Below are 6,419 nucleotides of genomic sequence, written 5' to 3'. Positions count from 1 at the left end.
TTGAAACGAGTAGCAAAGAGAAAAACTTTTTGGAGTAGATTACAGTAGGGGTATATTCACAAGGAGGAATTTGCAGCTGTAATCAGGCAGACTTTTTTCCACTTGCTGATTTTTCAACTAGAAAAAAAGCATCCTGCTCCTTCTTTAGCTGGATTCGGCCTGAAACTCCCATTGAACTGAATGAAAGACATATTTTAGAACAGTTTCTTGAAGTACCGTAGATTTTGGAGTAGATTTTCAGAAAACGGATCAAAATTAGCTTCCAAAATTCCTGAATTCCATCTTTCAAGTTACTGAAACATATTTGTTGCTTGATCATATTGCTCTCTACATAAAAACTTTAATATTTCCACTTTACTGACACTTCAGGGGCTCTGTAGAAGCAGCATGCCATCCAAAACCCAGTCTAAATCTCTGCTCCAAAAGACAAGTAGCGCTCCTTCCCTTATGACTACATATATGGAGATAAAAATTTGACCATGGTCATGTGATTTAGGAGGCGTTCACAGTACGGTTGGTGTCCGCGGCTATTGTCCATACAAGAATTTAGCAACGGACACTAGCTGGTCTGTTTGCAATTTCCATTCATTACAAAGATGTCTGACTTTTCAAGTGGACAGCAAAACCCGACATGTAGGTTTTTGCTGTCCGCTTAAAAAGTCGGACATCTTTGGGAATGGACACTTAAGGACAGACACAGACTGTAAAAGAACGCACCAGATGTCCATTTAAATTAATGCAAAATGTAACGGACAAAGCCAGTGTCCGCTGCTAATGTCCGCACAAGATTATGCACGGACATTAGCAGTGGACACTCGCTGTCGGACACCGACACTAGTGTAAACGCTGCCTTAGCGTCAGTTAATGTCGTTTTTTTTTCTTTTAAACGGACACCTTCATAATGGAATCCAATGGTAGTGTGAACCTTGCCTTATCGTCCATGGTCATGTGATGAGCACACAGGTGCACAGCTGATTACCAGGCAGATACCTGATTACTGTGCTGTGACTATAATGAGCGGCATCTGTGTACATCACTTGATAATGGGCCGTAAATCACATGACCATGGTCAGAGTTTTATCCACTAGAAGTAACAGAATGAATGACAACAAGCAGAGATCTAGGAAACCGTGAGGAATAGATACAGAAAGTATATTGGAAAATTGTACAACGTTTTATTATACAAATCATAACATTTGTCTTTCAATATTGGTCTGAAAGTGGCCAACCCCTTTAAGGTAGAACTTATACTTCTCCCTTCTGCTAAGTCCACTCTTGGCTTTAGCTCAAAAACCTGTAACAAAATATGTAAGGTTTTTTTGACAAGGAAGAAATCCGCATCAGGGATTAAGAAAGTTTTTTTTATCCTCCAGCACAGTGTATGGACCTTTTAAAAACTGCTAGTAGTTTTTCCATGCGGTTTATGCCAATTCCAAGTGGATTTTCCGCCTCCCATTGACTGTGTTGGTTTTTGCAGGTGGAATCCGCCTGAAGGAAGCTTTTTTTTCCACTACCGGAAAAAAAAGCTAGCAGAACTCATAGAATTCTATGGGGAGGCGTTTTTTTCCCATGAGGATTCTGACACGGATTCAGCGCCAAAATCCTTGCCAAAAAATTCAGTGTGAATGGACCCTAACAGAAAAAACACTGCATGTCTCCAGTCTCCATCCATGTTGTCTCTAGGTACTCTCGGTAACTGTCCTGTCATGATCTAAAATGCTTGCTTCATGCCTTTGACCACATGACACTGGTTAACCTACAACCAGCACAGACATGTTTTTCAAGGAGATCCGCATTTGCAGACAAACTTGTGAAAACTTATGGCATATGACCATCAAAATAAACTGATCACAACGGCTACTGTGGGCCAAATTTGCTCACAATCACATATCAGCATCCTCTTCCTTGTGTATTGCAACCTCAGTGTCAGCAGTCAGGAGTACAGCTAGGAATTTTCAGGACTTCCAGAAAGAACTCCATAGTAAATCATGTCTCTGAGCTACTAATAGACAAAAAAAGTGCTGGCAGGCATTGACGCCCTAGACTCTTATGTTCTGGGGATAAAGATTTGTTCTCCATATGAAATATTAAAGTACCATCCCATGAACAGCACTCACAACCCATTTACTTAATCAAATCATGTTACCTATCATCTCAAGTTGTCTCCTCTTCAATTTTTTACATTTCTCTTCTCTGAACCTTAGTAATCAATGACACTTCTCCACTCTCAAATGCTCTGATGACTTTGACTTCAAGCAGATTATTGACTGCCAGAAGACATTGCTACTTAAAGAGGAACTTTCCCCACCTCCACCAATTCAAATTCTTAGCATCTGTTATTAGGTGCTGGGTTACTGATTCCTGCACAGTTAGATTTTTACTCTATGACCCACGATTCCTGAGCAACAAGTACAGTTGGTTTTGTTGCCAAATGTGCTATATAAGCTCTGTAATGTCAGGTGGGCGGTGTCAGGCAGGGGGTGTGATACAGAGCTCCAATCAGAGGCAGCCAGTGTCAGAGCTCAGAATCACACTCCATTGTCTGATCCTGCCTGACACTGCTCTTCTGACAGTACAGAGTCTAAATAGTATATCAGGAACAGCGGCAGCTAGAGAAAAAAACTCCAGCTGTGCCAGAACCAGTGGAGCAGCAGCTATTAATTTATGTAAAGTGCTGGACTTGTTGGAGGTAGTGAAATATCCTCTATAAAAGAGGTATATCCATTACATTTACTTAGAAGTGTCTAATTCAAGACTCAAGTCCCAGCTCTAGAACCCACACCTATACCTGGATTGTGGTTTGGTTTCGCTGTTTCAGTAATCCTTATTGCAATGAAGTAAGAGCAACACATACATGTGCAACCACCACATACATGCAGAATTCACTTGGATTTGGTGGTCAACTCACCAGGCAGGGCAGCTTTCAGAGAACCTCTATTATACACACTGATGTGAATCCTTCACGTGTGACTAATATCTATTAGATTTTTATGGCATATCCTGTAGAAAAAAAAATGCCTTTAGTCTATGTCAGTGCAATAAGGTGATACCATGACATATCACGTAGAAACAACATTCATTTTTTCTATATGTCCGTACAATATATTGCTATGAAATATATGTAATTTTTTTCAGATTTCTGCACATTAAATGCATGTTAAAAAATAGATTTTTGTGTTACTGACAATTATTTTCTGTCAATATACCTGTACGCGACCTTGCTTTTGCTTGCTTGTATTTTCAGATAATATTTGGAAGCTGGATAACCTCTGTAAGTTTTAATAATTTTCTTTTAGAAGGGTCAATGAAAAAAAAAATTGTTTGTTGAATTTTTTGGCATTCACTGAATATTTAAATAACATGTTGAGGCCAGGGCCCTAGGGACGCTGCAGGAAAAATCACGGCGTTGTACAGTGCAGGCAAAGTGGATGGCATTCATGCAAATCCCATCCACACTTTGCGGAAAAGATCGCAGTGCGGACACGCTGCAATTTACAAAGCCTTTGCAGCTTTGCAAATCGCAGCATGTCAATTATATCTACAGAAACGCTGGCGGCTTTCCCATAGATATAATGTTAAGAGAAAGTCTGCAGAGGAAAACTCTGTGAACGTTCTCTTAAAAGCGCTGCAGAAAGAACTGCAATGGGTTCATGCAGCGGTTCTTCCCACAGTTGCTTTAGTGCTGCGGATACGGCCCGTGGGGCCTTAGCCTAACTTTGGATAGTTGAGTTGTTGTTACATTTTACATTTTTATAATTTAACACATTAACTAACACTACTTTTCATGTGAAATCTTTTTTTTTTTTTTTTTTTTTTTTTTTATTAACTTTATTTCACTTTTACTTTTTCTTAGTCCCACTAGGGGATATCACCTTGTGATCGTTTGATATAATACTTTGGTATACTGAGTATACTAAAGACTTAGGCAGATTTAACACAACCATTATTAGGCATGGAAACAAACTAAAGTGTGTATGGCCCTATTCAGCTGAATGGATCCTTATGCAGAAACTGAACTCGGTCATTGCACAAAAGCTGAGAGAATGTTCTATTCTGGTGCATTTTCCTAGACCAGAATAGCACATTTCAATGTGTTGTCTATGATCTTTTTTTTTTTCTTTTCATTTTTATTTCCTGTGGTTTCTGGAAGCACTGCATAGGATCAAAACCATTGGCTGTGTGAATGTGGCTTGAGGCCATCCATATTCAGATGGTTGTTGTCTGTGAAACGTGGACTGTGGCTCAACTCAACCAAACTCACTGCATCATAGTGATCTATGATGCTAGGAGCTCCACTACAGCTGTGAGTCCACTGGCCCATACTCACATGATGATCCTAGATCACTATGATGCAGTGAGTTTGGTTCAGCAGAGCTACTGTTGGTCCAGGAAGTGACAATGCCTCTGGTGGCTTGTGGCACATCAGGCTTGTGTTTACCCCCCAACTGTCCTGAGAAACCTTGTGATCACATAAGTTCTGATGGAACAACAGAAGATATCTCTACCTCTTCACGCTTCTCAGACACCTTGGTCATCATTGACAGTGGTATCTAAGAGGTTAAATGATGTTATCATAATCTCTGCTATTATAATATATTCATGGCTGTCCACACAGCTTTTAATTTGCATAGAATAAAGAAATAAGTATTTTAAGAGGTACCGGTGACTGCTGCCCATTTTTTTGTTTTATTTTCATGGATCCTTTGAGCCCATGTGTTCCCTGTAATGAGGCTATATGTAAGGATGTTCAAATTACTGCTACACACTACATCTGAATATACTGTTACATTAAGGTGCAGGAAGGGGTTTTACCATCTCAGGGTTTCACCTATCTCCTTGTCTCCTCTCCGCTCTACTTCCTAGTTATCAGCTCAGGACATTAGTGTGCTCTGCGCTTGTTCCAAGTTGCACTTTTATCTCTGGATTTACATCCAGAATTAACAAAGGTACTAATTGAGACATTATTAGGGCTTGTTCACACAGAGTTTTTCGGCAGCGGATTTTGACGCGGAATCCGCCTCAAAATCCGCTGCCAAAAACGGCTCCCATTGACTTCAATGTAAGCCGTTCACTTCCGTAGTAGCGGAAAAAAGAAGCGACATGTCCCTTCTTCCATGGCGCGAAGCTCCCTCCTTATTAGGCCCATTCATTCGGGCCTAATCCGGAGAGGAATGCTGCGATTGGATACTGGTGCACTGCATCGGCATTCCGTTGCGGCTAGCCGCATGGTATGTTCACACCTGGAATCCATTTTCCGCCATGTGAACATACCCTTACAGGGCTTAGCTGCTGAAAGGACTTTGCAAAAAAAAAGAGAAGGGAATATAAGTGGCCGAGAACAGGGACCGAGTCATTGGCCTGAGCAAAGAGGTGGCCTGAAACCTAGACATTCAAGTTAACTCCCAGTGTGCATTACTATGGAGTGCTGTGTTGGTTACACCATTTTTTAGACTGTAACTTATTATACTAAAATAAGAAAGTATGTAAGCAGAATTTTAAATACATGTATGCTAGAAAACAGAATGATTTCCTAGTATATGAATAAATTTAAACCATACAAACTAAGCAAGTGTTTTAAAGCTTAAGAAATGGGAGATCCCTTAAACTTACTAAGAGGGTAAAGAGAAGTTTTGAATTGTAATGCTCCGTTCCCACAGAGTAACGCGCCGCTCATTTAGACATGTAAACACGTGTCAGAGCAAGGTGCTTCAAAACAGATCCCATTGACTTGAATGGGTGCCAGCTTATGCGCGCTACACATTGAAATCAAAGCCTAAGCCTAATCAATCAAAGCCTAAGCCTAAGAAACAATACACCCCCAACCCAAACCAGCAGCAATTCCAAGTCAAGGAAGAGGTGCAAATCTTTCAATTATAGCTTTTCTCTGTGTTTCTTCCTAGATTTGTGTTTTTTTTTTTTTTTAAATCATTTATACCATTATCAGTAAACCAAATCAAGGTACGGTATTTTTAGAACCCCTTTAATTATTGGTCATTTGTAGGGTGTCCATAGGTCAGCTATTTAGTCACTCACTAACTACAATTAATCAGCAGACGTATTTTACATATTTTAAGCTTTAATATTATATAGATGGCTTGTTGTTTGCTTTCCCAAATAATTTAGATTTTATCAGTCCTGTAGGTGTCCAATATATATCTTTGAGAAGTCTCACCCCTGCTGTTTCTTCATCTTTGTGAGCAGACGCTTTTGTGCTGTTGACGTGTGGTATATACACACTTTGCACACCTGAAGGGAACCTACTTACTGTCAGCTGATTGTTAAGTATACATATACAGGGCAATGTTCGGGAATGTGTACTTGTAGGAACCTTTGTAGAGCTGATTACTGACCTGTGTAAAAGTCCTTTATGAGTTCAAAGATCCAGAGTCGGTCTAATGAGGGGTTGAAGTATCTCTATT

This window comes from Leptodactylus fuscus, chromosome 2 (assembly GCF_031893055.1).
Source record: "Leptodactylus fuscus isolate aLepFus1 chromosome 2, aLepFus1.hap2, whole genome shotgun sequence".
In the NCBI taxonomy this organism is placed as follows: domain Eukaryota; kingdom Metazoa; phylum Chordata; class Amphibia; order Anura; family Leptodactylidae; genus Leptodactylus; species Leptodactylus fuscus.
The sequence above is the reverse complement of the archived record's forward strand: the minus strand, read 5'-3'. Positions refer to the sequence as shown.